Here is a 17,574-nt window from a genome sequence, read left to right on the forward strand (position 1 = left end):
GGTGTCGAGAAGTTGCATCCCAATAACAGGATTTGGTCTCTGAATCCAGCCATATATAAAGTTAATGTTACCATAAACTAGTTTGTTATAAGAGACAATAATTTCCTTTGTTTTCTTTAATCCAGATCATTTTGAGTTTTTAGTCTCCTGCCAACTTTGATACAGATATTTTGGAAGGAACTACAGTAATACCTAAAGACAGGCATGCTCATCAACCAAAGATACCCCAGGATGACAGTGACAGTAACCTAGCCCACCACACCCAACACAGTTACCACCTCAGCCAATCCCCAAGCCCCAACCACCTGAAATTGGTCCTGCCAGAAAGGCCCCATGCAAAACTCACTATAAAATTCTCAAGGACTTGGAACATATGACTTTATTAAAACATGATTCACATAATTCAGATTCATGTTGGTTCTGAACGAATATATGATCATACAAAGATTGAATTCCCAAAAGTGTTTATTTGAAGAGGCAGAAACCAGAAAGTGGAATATTAAAAATAAAATGAGAGAAAAATGATAACTACTAAAGATCCCTGAAGTCATTTCCACATAAAAAACATTCCAAACCCAATCAAACTCTTTGGGAGAAGCTATTATATGAACAGTGATTTTACCGTGCTGCTTTTTATGATTCTATCTCTTAAGTTATTGTTTATTTATTGTATGGTTCTGTCTTGGTTTCAGGCACATAACAATGAAAACAGTTATTATATCTTAAATATGTGTGGATTGTTTCTAAGGTAACTCTGATTAAGGCTGAAGGCTTTAATTAAATGAACAATTAGCTTTGAGCATGGATGTTTACACAAAAAGAAAATAAGTTAATTAATTTGGATAATTATTTGCTGCTGTGAACATTAGCCTACCCTGGGCTTTGCATGGCACCAGGGGTATTGTGTAGTGCAGTTAAAGACTGAGTGGGGAAATGGCAGGGTCGGGATAGAGTTTCAATTGAGGGAGAGGCTCACGCTTCATTATTCCTAATTGAAAAGGCCTAGCCCGTAAGTTAGCAACCTTACTACCGTCTATCCTTCCCACATTGACATCTAACTCCCAACCTGCGGGCTGACCTGCCTCCTCTACTGCAGGCTTTCACCACTCCACCTCCCTCCATCTGCTGTCTTATTGTATTAGGTGCTGAATTTATGCTTAAGTAGGCAAGGAGAGAGAGAGAAAAAAAACACTGTGGATTTATTCACCAAAGGTAAAACAACATTGAGAAGTGAGGTGACACTTGTGTTTCTCTTCAAAAGACATTACTTACAGAGTGCTAACGTTGACTAGTTTTAAATTTTGCCAGTTCTGAAAGCAAGTAACTAATATAATTTCTTTTCTCCCATATTTGTAGATTAGAGCTTGCTATGTCATCTCTTTAAAAAGTTTACATTTTCTCAATCTATAACTTAGAAGGGAGGGTTTCAAAAAAGGACAGGAATGAAAATTGCAAAAGTAATTTGGACTAGACCATATCTTCCTACTCACATGCTCACATAAACATTTTTACATCCCGGTTTCCCTACAAGTAATGCTCTTAACCTAGTAGAGGCCAGGGAAGCTAATGAGGATTCAAAGTTGATTGCCTCATCGTAGGTTCTCAAATCTACTGAATGAATGAGAGAGAGGAATAAATGAGAAGAATGGTTGGATGGATGGGTTACAGACATAGTAAATAAACTGGAAGATTCCAGTATTCTGTGTCTCAACAATATACTGTTGGACAAATTATCAATATTTAGTATTACTCAAATAATATAAACAGGAATATTCAAGAGAGAATATGAGAAATGTTCTTGAAGAAATGCAATTAAAACAAAAAAAGTAATGTCATTTTCTCAAAATACAAACATTTAAAATAATAATAGTTGTCTATTTATTATCAATCAGTATGTGACAATCTCATATCTTAACCCTCAGCATACAAATTTACTCAAACTTCTCAAATGCAAATATAATTTGATCAATTAATCTCACTTTCATAGGAATTCATCCTATGAAATAGCTATTAAATACGGAAAACATTTAAGGCACAAAAATGTTCATTATAGATTCACAATAGCTATCTAATCTTTTCAAATGAGGATTAAGAGGAATGTATATTAATGTAGAAACACGCACATGATATGATATTAGGGGATTTTGTAAGCAGGATTTAATATGAGCAGAATTGTGTAGAAGAAACATTCATACAAAAAGAAGACTTCAACAAAACACACAAGGTATTTATGATAGCGTTTGCCTGTAGGTGGCAGGGCCATGTCTGATTTATTTTCCCCTTTTCTCTTTTCTAATTTTCAAATTTCTACACTATGTATGTATTACTTTTGCATGGGAAAATATTTTAATTTAGGGTTTTTGGCTTTTTATGCATGGATAATATCAAGAGCTTCCCAATATTCTCCTCTTCTATGCACTCTTTGGACATCTTCCACGTTGCAAATGATGTTAACTATTTACAACACAGATAACATTAGGTAATTCCCCCTAATTAATTAAGAAAATGCTGATGTCTCCCCATTGCTTATCCTACAATCTTCACTCTCCTTAGGCTAATATGGAAGGTCCTTCTCAGTGGGGCTCTGACCGTTAACAGATGAATTCCACTATAACCTACCAATTGTATAAACTAATGCTTCCTGCACTAATGATCCTAGTCAACATGTATTTGCCTTTTACCTCATTTCCCTGATTCATTTTATCCTCTTATCCCTGTGAAGTATTATTTTCATTCCAGTTCCCACTTCTTGAACCAAACCTCTGAGCTGTTGGGTGGCAACCCTCTCCCAAAGAGCAAATCATGGACACAACACAGGGCCATCTCATTCCAAACCAATCCATTCTACTGTCTCCATCATGGGTCTAGAATATGGTGTATACTTTTACTTCTATTTTCAGTATCTATTGTTTCCCTTCCAGGAATGCCCTTGTACTTTCTTTACTACTCAGCAAACCCCTACCTATTCTTCAAGGCGTGGGTCCAACTGCCTTCAGTATCATTGTGTCACCTTTTCAGATCACAAAATAAGCTACTCCTCCTTCATTATTGCACAGCACTTGGATTTTAAATCTATTTTATCACTCACTTTGGTAAATTTTTAAAGAAAGTTCTTTATCTTTCTTATTAGTTTGAGAGGGAGGGTTGATTTCTTATTTATTTTTTTCAGCACCCATTAGCTTCTTGTGATATAGACGACATTTGATAAATATTTGTTGAATTAATTCATTAAATAGGAGTTGGTCCAACTGCTCACTTTGCTTTTCTCTAGTGCTGTCATCATCTGCAAATATGTAACCTACCCACCTGAGTAGGAATGAAACAAACTTTAACATGAAAGCAATTTTTCTCAGTGCTTATTAATATTATTGACAATTCTATTAGCCTACATATTTCAGGGTAATTAAACACTTTGATAGTTCAGGGTAATTAAATACTTTCATATTTCAGAGTAATTAAATACCTTCTTTCTTTTAGAGGTCAAAATCAGACTCAAGATGAAAATTAGTGATGAATATCATGGATGTAAAGGAATTTATACCTCATGGCTGAGTGGAGACAAGATTTAAATCTGTACTTCCCCCACTTCTGTATTATAGGATGAGGTGTATTATTTGTGTCTGCAGGATAGGATTCTTTGTTCTGTCAGTGGCCTCCCAGGAGAAGGCTTAGAAAAGATGTTGTCTAGTCTCATTTAGACTGAAGGCACTCTACTGAGAGAAGGTGCTCCATGATCCAGGGGAGGTGAGCTTCTCTGAGAATAAAAACAAACTCAGGATACTGAAGGAGACAGGCATGGGATAGACAAGGTCTGCTGGGGCAATGCCGATCCTGCAAGAGGGGCAGGCAGGCTGTCTAACTCAAGGGAGAACATTCGTGGAAAGAGAGCATAACTTTGTTTCCCAGCTTTAGCTCTGGCACCAAAAAAATGATAATGCAATGAAGGCTGTCCTGAAAGAGCGGTCACCCTCAAAACTGGACAGGTATTCAGAGATCCACAAACAAGGGAATATGTTGACAAGAACCAGAGAAAAGCTCTTTCCAAATCTGGAAAAACCCAGTTGGAAATACTTTATTAGTAACTTACTTATTTATTTCTTTGTCTACAAAACAGAGTAAAAATGGATTAACTGTTTTTTTAGCAAATGAGGTCTTTACCTAGGGACTGGAGATCAAAGTTTCCATTTCTGGAAAAACCTTAACCTGAGGACCTAGAACTGAAAGTATTTGTCTAGATGAAGAAAACGTCCTCATTCTGATCCATGTTTCACAAAGTGGGAACCTGTGATGAAGGATCATATAGAACCTAAGAAGAAGGAAGAATTCTTCCTGAGACTCTAATTATTAAGTGAAACTTGCTGGAGGCCTTAGGACATGAAATGATTTCTTATTCTCTTTTTATGCTTCAGAGTCAAACGTTAGGAGGTAATTATAAATGTAGTGTATAGTACTATATTCACAACACAGTAATTTTCTTTCTCAAACCCACCCAGTGAATTGGAACTCATTTTCCATACTTCCCTGACATGTCACTCAAGCTTGGTTAGTCTCCACTCTTCTAATTCACATCCTGGGATCCTGCCCTTGAGTTCAGTCTGTTTTAATTCACATAAAAAGGAAATTTATTGATTAACTTCTGAGCTGATCAAACATGCCATTTTCAGGCAATTTGGGAAACTTCAAAAGTCCATGAGATTGACGCGTAAAGAAGCAATGGGAATACCTTCATCCTTTAAAGCACTTTTCTTCAAACCTTGTCCTTTGTATAAATACAAAAATGGTTTTACAAAAGGTATAAGTCTATTTGAATTATTTATATAGTAAAATAAAAACCTCATAATGTATAGTTACTTAACAGCTCTTATTTTAAAAATCATAGCAAACATAGATGCCATTACACTTAGGATCTTGTCCAAGTGGCTCATGGTGGGTAAATGTCAAATCCCCTTAAGGTTAGTATGGGACAGAGGATCTTGCCATCCTTCACCAGTTTATTTTTGTATTGTTTCTTAAAATGTAGGTAATAAATATGATGACTTATGCATGACATTCTATGACATATTTAATATATTTTTTGGCATCTAGTCTTACAAAAAGAGAGATAAATGTCCACCAAATTCTCCCACTTGAAAATAGAAAATCAGCAATAGGTGTCTCTGGGACTAAGAGAGACTGGGATTAACGATGAAGAAGCATTAGGGGACTTTCTGGGGTAGGAGAGGAAATAATCTAACGTAGCTGTAGTCATGTACCAAAAGTCAACACATACAGAGGGCGCCAAAAAATATATACAAGTGGACACTTTGGTCAACTGCTCAAGCAGTAGTTCGCTATAATCAGAAGTGCCTGGATGCTGATTGTAACCACTTTGAGCACCTCTTGTAATTGCAGAATTCAAACGTGACTTATATTCATATTTTGTTACCGGTATATATTGAGTATTACAATTTTAATACAGTTCTTCCTTCTTAAAATGTGTATACATTTTTTGGCACCCTCTGTGTATTAAAATTTGTGCATGTCACTGTATGTAAATTTCACATCAAAAGAAAAATCAGTAAACAAATATTGAACTTAATTGAAGTACAGAGGAAGGAATGTACTAAAATCTAAGATGAATTAGTGAATGGAGATTAGCTAGATAGATGATAGATAGATAGATAGATAGATAGATAGATAGATAGATAGATGTCAAAGAAAGTATAGTCTCATATTAGCGGCAGAATCTAGGTGGTATCTATATAGGTATTGACTAAAACACTTTCAACTTTACTATGTGTTTGAAAATTTTTATAATAAAATGTTGGAAAAGTTATCCCACTTCATCACACCAGGTTTGAACTTCAGTATGAGCTTCTTCTTAACACAGAAGCTCTGTCCATTGTACCCAAAACAAAATGTATTTATTGCCTAAGACATAATATGAAGTAAGTTTACAGAGCATAGGGATATGTTAGGCTCCAAGAATCATACGGCTGAGTGGAGACGAGATTTAAATCTGTACTTCTCCCTTTAAAAACAAACAACAAACTTTGTGTTTGCAATCTCCTACTGGAGTCTAAAATTTCCAATAATCTTTGTTTCCTGAATGCCAAAATACCCTCAGGGGGAAAACAGGCAAGGTTTACTTAACCACTTAGAGAGAAGTCCACTTGGTGGAATAACTAGCCCTGGGGTTTAGCAAACAAACAGCATTCCCACTCTGCTTGACTCACTCCAAGATATTTGTTCAAAGCATCACCCTGAGTAATGTAATTGGCCATATCACACACTTCAGTAGTTTTTCTACCCTGCATCATTTTTGTACAATAGCCTACTGAGAATTTCTTCCTGACAAATCACCTATTAGATCATACCCTGCCCACCTTCCTTCCACCTCATCTTCTCTCCTCAATGGCTCTGTCATTGACAATATGTGTTTGATGAGTAATTTCAATACAGTTTATATATTTATGGCTTCCTTCTCCAACTTGTTAACTAATTCATAAAATGGCTTCCAGTTAATTAAAGATGAAAGGGCTCCATCTAGCTGTTTGGGAAACAGGCGTGTATTCAAAGATGAAGGCAGGAAGGGAATACGTTTGTTCTCAATGCTCCTCCTTTTCTGATGATATCTGTGGGGAACAATAAACTTCAATCCCTTTCTTAAAGCAATAGGAAATGCAGACGTCTACGATCCGCAATAAGTAAATACTAACCCAAGGTATTCTAGAGTAAAATTTGGTAAACGTCCTGAACTTCTTCAGTGCGTCCCAAATTTCAATCATATTTATTCTCTTTCTCTCCCTCTAATCTATTTTAAAATGAGTATTTGGTATGCTCACCAAAATCTGCAAGGAAAAACAGATGCAAAGTTTGCAAATATTTGAGTTCAATTATACTAATTCCTGGTGACTATGTAAAAAGAGAATCAACACTACTTTGCAAAAGAATGTCAAAAGAACTTAGGTTGGTTTGTGCTGTCACTTTCCACAACTTGTTAGGTTACTCTCACCATTGTCAATTGGTAATCACCCCTGTGGGCTAGCTCCAGAAGGCCATAAATGAGCAACTGGGTGTGTTTGTTACAAGGTGCTATGGTAGACAACACAGAAGGCATATAATTGGATGTCCTGCCATTGCAGCGATTGGCTTCAAGTGCAGCTCTGATATGAAATTGACAGTCAGGGACTGGGGTGAAGAGCTGTGATTTCTCAAAGATGTCTTCTGTGGGCACAGAGGCTGCACTGAGGGAAGGAACATCAGCTGAAATGTCCCTGTGCTGCAGGAGGTGAGAGAAAAACAGAAAATTGGCTGGAACATCCCAGTGAGTTTGGAAAATGCTGACTTGAGTCATGTGACACGAGGCTGTTGGACTGTATCGTATCATTCTGTGTCTGGAAATGGTGTGAAGCAGGGACACATGCAGGCATTGGCACACATTCTAAATGTTGTCCTTGAAGGAGAAAAGTAGCTAGAGTCGCTGAGTGGAAATGCCTGTTCAGTAAAGGCTATTTTAGAAGAGGATTTGCAGAAGAGACGCCCAGGAGTTCTAAGAACTCAACATGCATGCTTTACGGCTGCCTCCAGGCACTCATTTCCAAAGAGCGTGGGGCCCAGGCTTCTCTCCAGCCTGGCAATGAGTTAGCTTTTCACCTGAGAAAAAGGTCAGGGTCACATCAGGCCATCTACTCAATGGCTAACAAGCAGCCACTGGGCTTCATTTCAATCATGTGCCCCACACCGGACCCCCTGTATTGTAGCAGTCAGCAGGTAGTGGGGGAACGTCCTACAGCTCCAGAGGAATTATAGAATAGCACAGACTAAGGAGAGAAAGTGAAAGGACACCAACTTGCAGTGGACTAGGAATTCAGATGTGGGAAAGCCATTGCAGGTGGCAGCAGGACTAAGTAAAATACAATTGATTAATTTTAATCAAAAAGTGCAACGAAATTTTACTTGCTTAAAACAATGATCCCAACTAAACACTCTTCTGTTTTTCTCTGCATGCTTGTCTTACAGCAATATTAGGCAGTTAATTCAGTGCGTGCCTCCCCATGCCACAGCACATGGAAGGGACATTGTAGAACAGTCGTTTCAAAGTTAGTTTCAGTGTAGATACATTACTTTGCTGCAGTGAGATAGCTTAGCTGAAGTATATTATTTGACAGATGAAGAAGCTGGGGTGTATGAGCTGACTGACTCGTCAAGGTTACTGTTGGTGACAGAATGAGAATCACAACCCTGATGAATTGGTTTGAGTGCCTTCTGAATCAATTCTGAACCAGTGTGCATGGGACACCTCCGACTTATCCCATTTGGGGGGTGAGGGAGTGGAGGTATTTATACTCCAGCTCCTGATAGTGATTGGTTTCGGGGTGATCTGGGGGTGGAGTGGTGGGGGAGCAGTGTCCCAGTACTTCCAACCTATTGTTAGAAGTTGTGGTTAGAAGTACTAGCTCTCACAGCCAGAAAACGCCCCAGGGCAAAGAGATGCAGGTGCTACCAGGTGGAAATTAAAGCATCATGTACTAAACTAATATGAGCCAAAGCAATCCAGGCAGGTATAACTCAACTCCAGTCTGTATTCCATTTTAATCGGTTAGAAATGTGTTACGGCCACAACAAAACCTGCCCCTTTTTTTTGTCCATACCACCTGAAAGGAGGAAGATCCTTTATTCCTCTAATCTACAGTGCACCTGCTTCTCCCCCACACCAAGCTTAGCTCTGATTGCCAGGAGCTCAGAAATACCTGTTTCCCATAAAGAGAGGATGTTGACTAACTCACAGCATCTCCTGAAATTTCCTAAACAATTAAAGGAAGGATAATCATATAGGGAGAACCAAAATGACTTTGGTTTCAGTGTTGTTATAAAATATTCAATTTCCAAATTCCCCAAATATGAGTTGGGGTGTGCGTGTACCATCAAGTACTATAAGAAAAACACACATTGATGCCCTTTTGCAGAACGTTCCATGGAAATTAAATCAGATAAGTCCCCAAGGGATCTGAGCCCTGGGTTCTGTTATTGTTGTTGGATACAGGAGGAGAGGGAGAAAATGTCCCCTAGACGCCAACGTTGTAAGGTCTTTTAGATCAGTCAGGTCCTGGGGTAAGATCTGTAAACATTTATGCAACGTCAAGTTCCCCAATGCTTAGTAGAAAGAAGAGGTGGCTATTGGGACAAGAAGTAGTATAAATCCTAGAGTTAAAGTGGAGAAAATGGTCCAGAATGATAGAAGAATGAGGGTTTTTTTAGGTCTTCCAAGCACATAGCAAGGGAGAAATGAAGACTTGAGAGGTTTCTAGGAGAAATTCGAGGACAGTTACTGAAAGGGAGGGATACGGCTGTGAACGTGAGGCAAAATGACCTCAAGATGCCATTTCAGAGAGAACTGTGTGTGGTGTTGACCATGGGCTGTGACCTTTGTGTAACGGAGATGTTGGAGGTGAGACAGCACACCCAGCACCTGGGATGAAAGCCTGAAGGAAAATGATGCCCAGGCTTTATAGAAAGAGCTGGCCCTCCCAGAGTCTCCGGTCTCATTCAGCAAAGTTTCAACCCATGTAAGTTCTCCTTCTCTCGGCCATGACAGAAAACTTGATTTCCAAGCTTAAGTTTGCATCTGCAGTAAGCTCTGACTCCCACATCCACATTCTTTCAAAATAGCTGCAAGTCCCAGAAGGGGAAAGACTAAGTGCTCAGAAATGATAACACGTAGGTTCAGGCTATTCAGTTCCCTGCACACTCAGATCTCTCAGATTCTGTACAATTTTACTACCGATCTGACAGGAAAAATAATGTTTGTCTGTGTCTATCATTCCTATAAAAGTATGACAGCACAGTTTCCCAAACAATTACCATTCGTACTGCATGTACAAAGTGGAGTATTAAGGCATCATATTTTTGTTCCTCCCAGCATCCATAAAATTCAAAAGCATATCATAACCAGCAAAGTGTTCTCTCCTATCATAATAATTCATTACATTATTAATAGGCTGGTGCTCTCTGTGCAACAAAATGCAGAACGCCAGTCCCCTACATAACACAATCTGAGTTCCCTCGGTCAGAGAATCAATCAATAATGGCAAACTGTCCTTTCTTTATATATCTGCCACAGTGAAGTGGGGCTTTATGGGTATAACACAGAAATTCCACTCATTTTTTCCCATCCAGGACAAAGTTTCCCAATTAGAATTTTCTATTTGTTTGAACACCAGAAGCAGCATTTGTGTGTGTGTGTGTGTGTGTGTGTGTGTGTGTGTGTGTGTGTGATTCTACTGTTGGTAAGAGACACAGAACTCATTCCATATCTGGAAAATGTTCTACAAAGACGAGTCTGTCATTTTCCTGAGCACACCATCTCTCCATTTGAAAAGCCCCATGGTCATCCCAACGGGAATACTTTCTTAATTGCCATGACAAGACTAGACAAAGTGATTTGGGCCTGAAATAGCTCAGAACAGGAATGTGAGGGCATGGAGGTCCCAGGTGAAGAATGAAAGTGTGTGTGGCCTCCAGTCCATCTCAAAGGCCCAGTGTGATGGTTGATTTTATGTGTCAATTTGGTTAGGCCATGGTACCCATATTTGACCAGAGACATCTGGATGTTCCTATGAAAGTATTTTTTACATGAAAGTAACATGTAAAATCAGAAGACTTTGAATAAAGCAAATTACTCTCCCTGATGTGGGTGGGCCTTATCCAGTCAGTTGAAGGCCTGAATAAAACAAAAAGACCGACCCTCTCCCAGCACAGCATCTTCTTGGACTGTGCATTTCTGTACATCAGCTAACTCCTAGTGAAGGTAGCCTGACCACTGAGTCAGGGCAGGGCCCAACTCATTGCAGTGGCTTCAGGAGATTACGAGGGGCCTGGGAAACAAGTCTGTAAGCAGATGCTCAGAGAAGCACGGTCCTGAGGGTGACCCTGCAGACAGCAGGTTCCCACAGCTGCCACCACAGAAGTCCACATGGGGTTTTCTAAGAGGAAGCAAATCACCGACATGGGAAGCGCCATAGTAATTGCCGACACTGACTGAATGCTGTGCATGGCTCAGGCATGATTTAAAGGCATTTACAGATCACACCTCATTGAATCTTCCCGACCCCCTCTGAGGCACATATTTATTAGGATGTCCACTTTACCTAAGAGAAAAGTGAAGCACAGAATGTTAAGTAACTTCCCCCAGGTCACAAGCAATGAAATGGAGCCCAGAGACCCCCACTCACAACCACCAGACCAATAATAGGTGATATTGGAGACCTAAGCAGGTAGTTGAAAACAGAACCACTTGTCAGAGAGTAGGGTTCAGACTCAGTGAACTCACAGACAGTGTCTGTGCTAAAGGAAGACCGGACCTCAGTACTAGGAGTGGTACAATAATAGAGAAACAAGAAAAGGCCCTGCCCCAGAAAGCCAACCCTCAGAGTTGAAGCCAAGAGAAGGCTGGACCTCGTGCTAGATTTAAGTCCCAGGATCCTAACTGTTAGCATTGAGACTTGGAGCAACTCTTAAAACCTCTGTGAGCTTCATCCGAATATCCAGGATCCTACTAACCACTCACATGGCTACTGTGAGGATTAAGTATGAACATTAAATGGTTCTGGGGAAAGTGGGTGCTCAAGATTGTGCCAGGAACAAAATACAAGGTGGTTATGATGACTGTGGCATGTAGTCACAGCCAGGCACACAGTGAACATCACTTGGCTGGATTTCACAACCACACTAAGAGTTCTCAGAGCACCTGAGGTCCAGTTGGCACTGGAGTCAGAATAGGGCAGAACTAGGGCGAGGTGAGGGAGCTGCCTGGATGGGCAAGTCCAGCGTCAGCACCAGAGAGCGGGCATCTCCTGAAATCTCGCTCCCAACACATCTCACTTCCCTCACTCTAACCTGGGTCCTGGACAGAATAGGCCTGGAGTGAGGCTGCGTCAGATGGGGAGGGAGGGTACCTTTAGGGAGGAACAATCTATAGAGAAAACAAACTGGAGAAACTGGACCGTGGGCTGATCCAAGGATTCCAACAAGCTTCCTGTGATTTGAGCTGATATATATGGTCAAAATAATTCAGTCATGCCTCAAAGTAGACTTTTTGGCTTAATCATTTGAGTGGTTATCTGTACTGTCTTAATAAATCAGCCAGCCATTCAGATTTATGCTACATTAATAGGTGGACTTGACCTATGAGTTGATCTATTGATATAATAAAGCACAGTATCTTAAAGAGAACATAAGAACAGCCTTTGAGACTTGGATTTCCGTATTATATGTTGACCTGTTGGGTAACTTGCTGACACAAATAAATCTTACATTCACAGGAAACCAATCTAAAATCCACTGATGAGTACAAAACAGACTGTAATTAGCATGCACAGTAAATATTTGTAGTTACATATCCATTAAACGTCACTAAGAAATTTGGTGCTTGAGCACAAACACTCTACACCACATTCTAAATTATTCCCACTCAACTTCCATAGCACTAAATCACTTTAAAACACAAGGAAGTTTTTACTACCAGGAAAATTTTACCAAGCTTTAGTTATAAAGGAGTTGAAATGTCTGAGGTAAATTGGGTTCTATAATGGAACAACTAATAGATCCTAAAATGAGATAGCATTGCCAATCCAAGCCATAATAGTTTCTATTGTAATCATCCTGGACATGCTCTGTAACACCTAATGACTCAACAGCTCCATACTGGCAGCACCTGAAGGAGACTTTCTCTCTGCCAGAAAGACTGTGTATTAAGTATTATGCGTATGTCTGGCCTGGCCAAGGAGATGATGACAAGCCTTTCCTCATTTTTGAGCAAATCAATTTCTTCGGTCTCTGTGTCACACACATACAGTTCACAGAAGCATTGTTTCAAGCCCTCTCTAAATAATTGCTATATGTTGTCTACCAATCCCTCAGCTTTCTGTCTCTAGTTTCTTCCTCCTCCCATCCATTTCCCAACCCCATCTTCGTAAGATAGAATAAATCTCCCATTCATATTCCAGCACCCACTCTTCTCGACTCACTGAAGATTCCCTCCCACAAAGTCTCACTTAGATGCAGTGGGTCCATGGGATATGGACATTGGATGACCCTCAAATGAAAATAAAATATCTCAACTGTATTTATTCCAAAAGGGGGCTTAGTGCCTGTAAGATCCATGTGCTCCTAAACATCTTCTTGTTCAGACACTGATTTTGCTTTTTAAGTCGTGCATAAGTATTATGCTTATTGAATGTAAAAATTTTAACGACATGGACCAAATAATTAGTATGAAATACATAAAGCCTCTGATTACACATGCCCTGCATCTAGCATGACAAATCAAATCACATGACAAATGGTTGGTTTACACAAGATTGCATAAAAATTGTTAATTTTATTTGTGATTTTTCTAAAATTTACTCTTGAATTTAATAGTGATGAGGTCATACCCAATATGGTTCTCAATGCCTTCTCATGTTACTCAACAAGCATTATTAGAGTTCAATGATATAGAAATGAGGGTCATTCAAATTAGTAGACCAAATAAGGTGAATATAACTTAGTTGCTAAGAATTCTTTCAATGACATATTCTAAATTTCTAATAAAAATTATAACAGTTCAAGACTGATGATATCAACTTTTATCACATTCATTTAAATTATTCTATTATATTAATAATTAGTTAAGAAATCATCACCATTAAATATGGTGAAGAAATTGAGAGTTGAATTATTCTAGCTAATCTTTAAATGCCTTTTCAGACACATACATGAAAACATACTTTAATTTCTTTTTAGTTTTATTTTTAAGAGCAAATATGGTAAGTTACAATACCTGCATTTTCCACTTCATAACTAACAAGGAATGCCACTTCATAGAACAAAAAAGGAATAATGAAGGCATAGTGAGAAGTCCCAGAACATCCTACTCAACAGCTAATATGCCAGCTACTATTAAGGAAAGAGCAAATGCATAACGGGTAGCACAGGACTCAAGAGTACTTTTTCCTTTCAGAAATAGTGGGTGGAAAGTTCCAGTGAAAAAATTACCAGGGTTACATTATACTGTAACATTTTGTTCTTCTAAGCAGTCTGTTTTAAAAGCATATTCTTATTCCAGGGCTCATTGCTCATGGAATTTCAGACTGATTTGCTGCTTCTCTTTATGCCTGAAATACAGGTAATATTTTGAATTTTTAAAATGCATTTCATTCCTGCATTTTGAGAGGAGGTATTGTATCAGAATCTTTTACACACTTAGTTAATGATCCATAATAAAATTCCATTATCATTCAGGTTTGTCCGTACTCAACTTTATAAACAACTGATAGAAATCTTCGTTAGTAAAAACCTGATACTGGCTTAGTCACTTATAATCCCTGATAAAGGAAGAAGTAGCTAGTCTCAGCCCACAAACAAGGAAATAAAGCTCTAGAAATCCCAAGAAGTATATATGCCATCTGATAGAAGCCATCCATCAACATGGTCTAATTGGGAATTTCTCCAAGGCCTCATGAGAGTTTGTATTCAAGCCTCTCCTTAAGGGCCATAGATCAAAAAGCTACTTGCCAGTTGTTTCCATTGTTAAGTTATTGTGCTTTATCTCCACTTTATTATTTATATGTCAACCCAATATGAGTGGTCTCTGAGGACTTCTGGAATTGGAATGTTGCTCAGAGTAGTGGAGATTGAGATAAAATGGAGATACAGCTACTTCTTACCATGGATGCCTTTGACCATCACTCATTTTCTGCTTCTGCCACCAGTTCAGGTTCTACCATACGGCTAAGATTTGTCCTAAAGATCAAGAGAATACGCCGTTGGTATCAGTTAGAGACCTTTCCTCTTTTAACATTCTGCTAACATTGTTTGAACAGGTTGTCATCCATGGACATCTCACCTTAATGGAGAAACAAAAGAATGAATATGTTTAGAAATGTGAGATAGGTATAAATTCAGAGGGATCTTAAACACGGCAGCACTTTACCAGTCAGTACAAAGACAGCTGTGAAAATCAGTTTATGAATTACTGAAGGGAAAACTGAAAGGTTCTTTTCTGATCTGAAAACCTTGTAACTACATTGTCATACGAACCTGGGACGTTTTTAAGGTAAATTTGGCAGTTTTGGTGGAGGCTGCTTGGTGATAGTCCCTGGTCCCAATTACATGGCTGACAATGGGAGGAAGACATTTAAGAAGTGAATTCAGTAATTCTGACAGAGAATTCAGTTCTGTTCATCCCCATGTGCTAGAAGGGGCTTCCACCCACTTCAGTTATGAGAATTAAAGGCGCAGTGAGTATAAGCTGCCCATCAAAGGACCAACACTCGCCTGGCAGAGGACATGCCAATTAGAAGATCCCTAGGTTCACTAAGGGATCTGGAACCATTTTCTTGATACGGTTTCTGGTACATCTAGAGCTGTTAATCGCTTGCTTTTGAAAAATAGTCATTTATTTCCATTTTTCCCCTAACCCTTTTATTGTTGTCCCTTAAGAATGCTGAAACTACCTTGATTTGTTGCATCCAAACCTCAAAATAATAGTAACCACACACTCATTTAGCTATTGCTCTGAGGCTGCAGATGTCAAGTCATGTGTATGGGGGCTCCGATTATACTCCTAATATAGAGGATACCTGTTTATAAGGCATCATTTAAAAGCTATTGCCACATCTGGACACCAACATCCTTACAGGCACATTTTTAGGAGCCTCAGAGTAGGTTTTCTATAAGCGAAGAAAAGATATGCTCAACTCTCGCAACACATCGAAGACGTGTGCCTTTAAAATCACTCAAGGATGTTTTCAACAATAGCAACAACAAAATTGCTTAGCAAGTCAGCAGGCAGGTGGTAAGAAGGCATTATGAAACCAATTCATTGGGAACCCACAAAGGACAGTTGAAAAGGAGGGTCTGGTCCAATCTTTAAACGAAAAAGAAATAGGTACTTCCTCTCTTCTCACCATGGATGTTTTATGCACTTGATGCTGATCTGTTTTGCAAAGGGTTCCAAGGTTTAAATTACTGCACTCCTCCTCCTCATCAGTACCCTTGCTTAAATCAATGGAAATGTAATCGATCTAAAATGGTTTATTCTCTTCAAAAGCTTGTATTCGTCTTGAATTGCTTTGAACCAGAAAATACCGTGAGGACAGACTGTCCCAATTTTATTCTTCATGTTCAGGAAACAAGCCATTTGAAGGAACAGTTGGGTTCCCCCCCACCCTAAGTAATAAAATATCAACATACTGAGGGAGGTAATGAAAAATGTGACTAACACTCTTTTACTATTAGGGCTATAACCTAGAGGATAATATTCCTGGGGTTATTTGCTTTAAAAGCGAAACACTGGTGTTTTCACAAAACTTAGTAATGGTATTAAAACCAAAAAAATATGTTACAATGCCAACTTAAAACCTATATGGGATAGAAGTGTTTGGGAGGGAGTGTACTTGCTTAAAATAAAGGTAGTTTGGGTCAATCTTTTTTGATCAGTAAAGACTGGAAAATCAGGAACATGATGAAGCCATGACATTCTCCTGATATTGACAATGAAAAGGAAATTACCACCAAGAAAGACCTGGAGAAGAACCAAAATATATCAACATGTCATGCGAGCATTGAGTTTTAATGTACACGGTTGACAATTAAGTCCACAAACTTGTTGCAACAATGTTGTTAACCTTTTTTGATATCAGAGGGATTGCTCATTACAAATTTGTACCAACTGGACAAACAGGTAACCAAGTTTACTATTTGGAAGTGCTAAACATGCATGAAAAGTTAGATGACCTGAACTTTTCACCAACAATTCATGGCTCTTGCATCATGACAATGCACCAGCTCACATGGCACTGTCTGTGAGGGAGTTTTTAGCCAGTAAACAAATAACTGTATTGGAACACCCTCCCTACTCACCTGATCTGGCCCCCAATGACTTCTTTCTTTACCCAAAGATAAAGGAACTATTGAAAGGAAGACATTTTGATAACATTCAGGACACCAGGGATAATATGATGACAGCTCTGATGGTGATTCCAGAAAAAGAGTTCCAAAATTGCTTTGAAGGGTGGACTAGGCACTGGCATCAGTGCATAGCTTCCCAAGGAGAACACTTCAAAGGTGACTGTAGTGATATTCAGCAATGGGGTATGTAGCACTTTTTCTAGGATGAGCTCGTGAACTTAATTGTCTGACCTCATATGCAACAAGTTTATTTAGATAGCAATAACGATCACTCCTCCAAGACTAACAGCCAATGGGTTAAAACATTGTTATGCTTGGAAGTGAACTGGCGTTGGAATTCTCCAAGAAACCTCAGGCTAAAACACCATGTTTTTGTCTCTCAGCACGTGGCTCCTCCAATAGACAACATTTTTCTCAGGCAGTATAGTAGAAGCACATTCAAAAGTTCTGACTGTGGATGATATAATCTCCCACTCCACCAGCAGCACTCTGTAGCAGGTATGTCCTGAATCTCTGATCTATGGTGGCCCATAAGTAGTGGAAAATAGAATTGTTAATCCATAATATGAGTCACTAAATGATGATAGTGCAAAATTCTTTTTCAATCCTTCCTGTGGTTAAACTGATGAGGCAAGTCACAAA

General features: G+C 39.0%; 1 long non-coding RNA gene across 1 annotated transcript in view; it reads right to left on the bottom strand.

Annotated features, from left to right (window-relative positions):
* The window catches only part of LOC141571298 (uncharacterized), an 81,909-nt gene that overhangs the window by 3,159 nt on the left and 61,176 nt on the right, over positions 1-17,574 (bottom strand). The window lies entirely within an intron of this gene.

Source organism: Rhinolophus sinicus, linkage group LG04, assembly GCF_036562045.2.
Source record: "Rhinolophus sinicus isolate RSC01 linkage group LG04, ASM3656204v1, whole genome shotgun sequence".
Classification (NCBI taxonomy): Eukaryota; Metazoa; Chordata; class Mammalia; order Chiroptera; family Rhinolophidae; genus Rhinolophus; species Rhinolophus sinicus.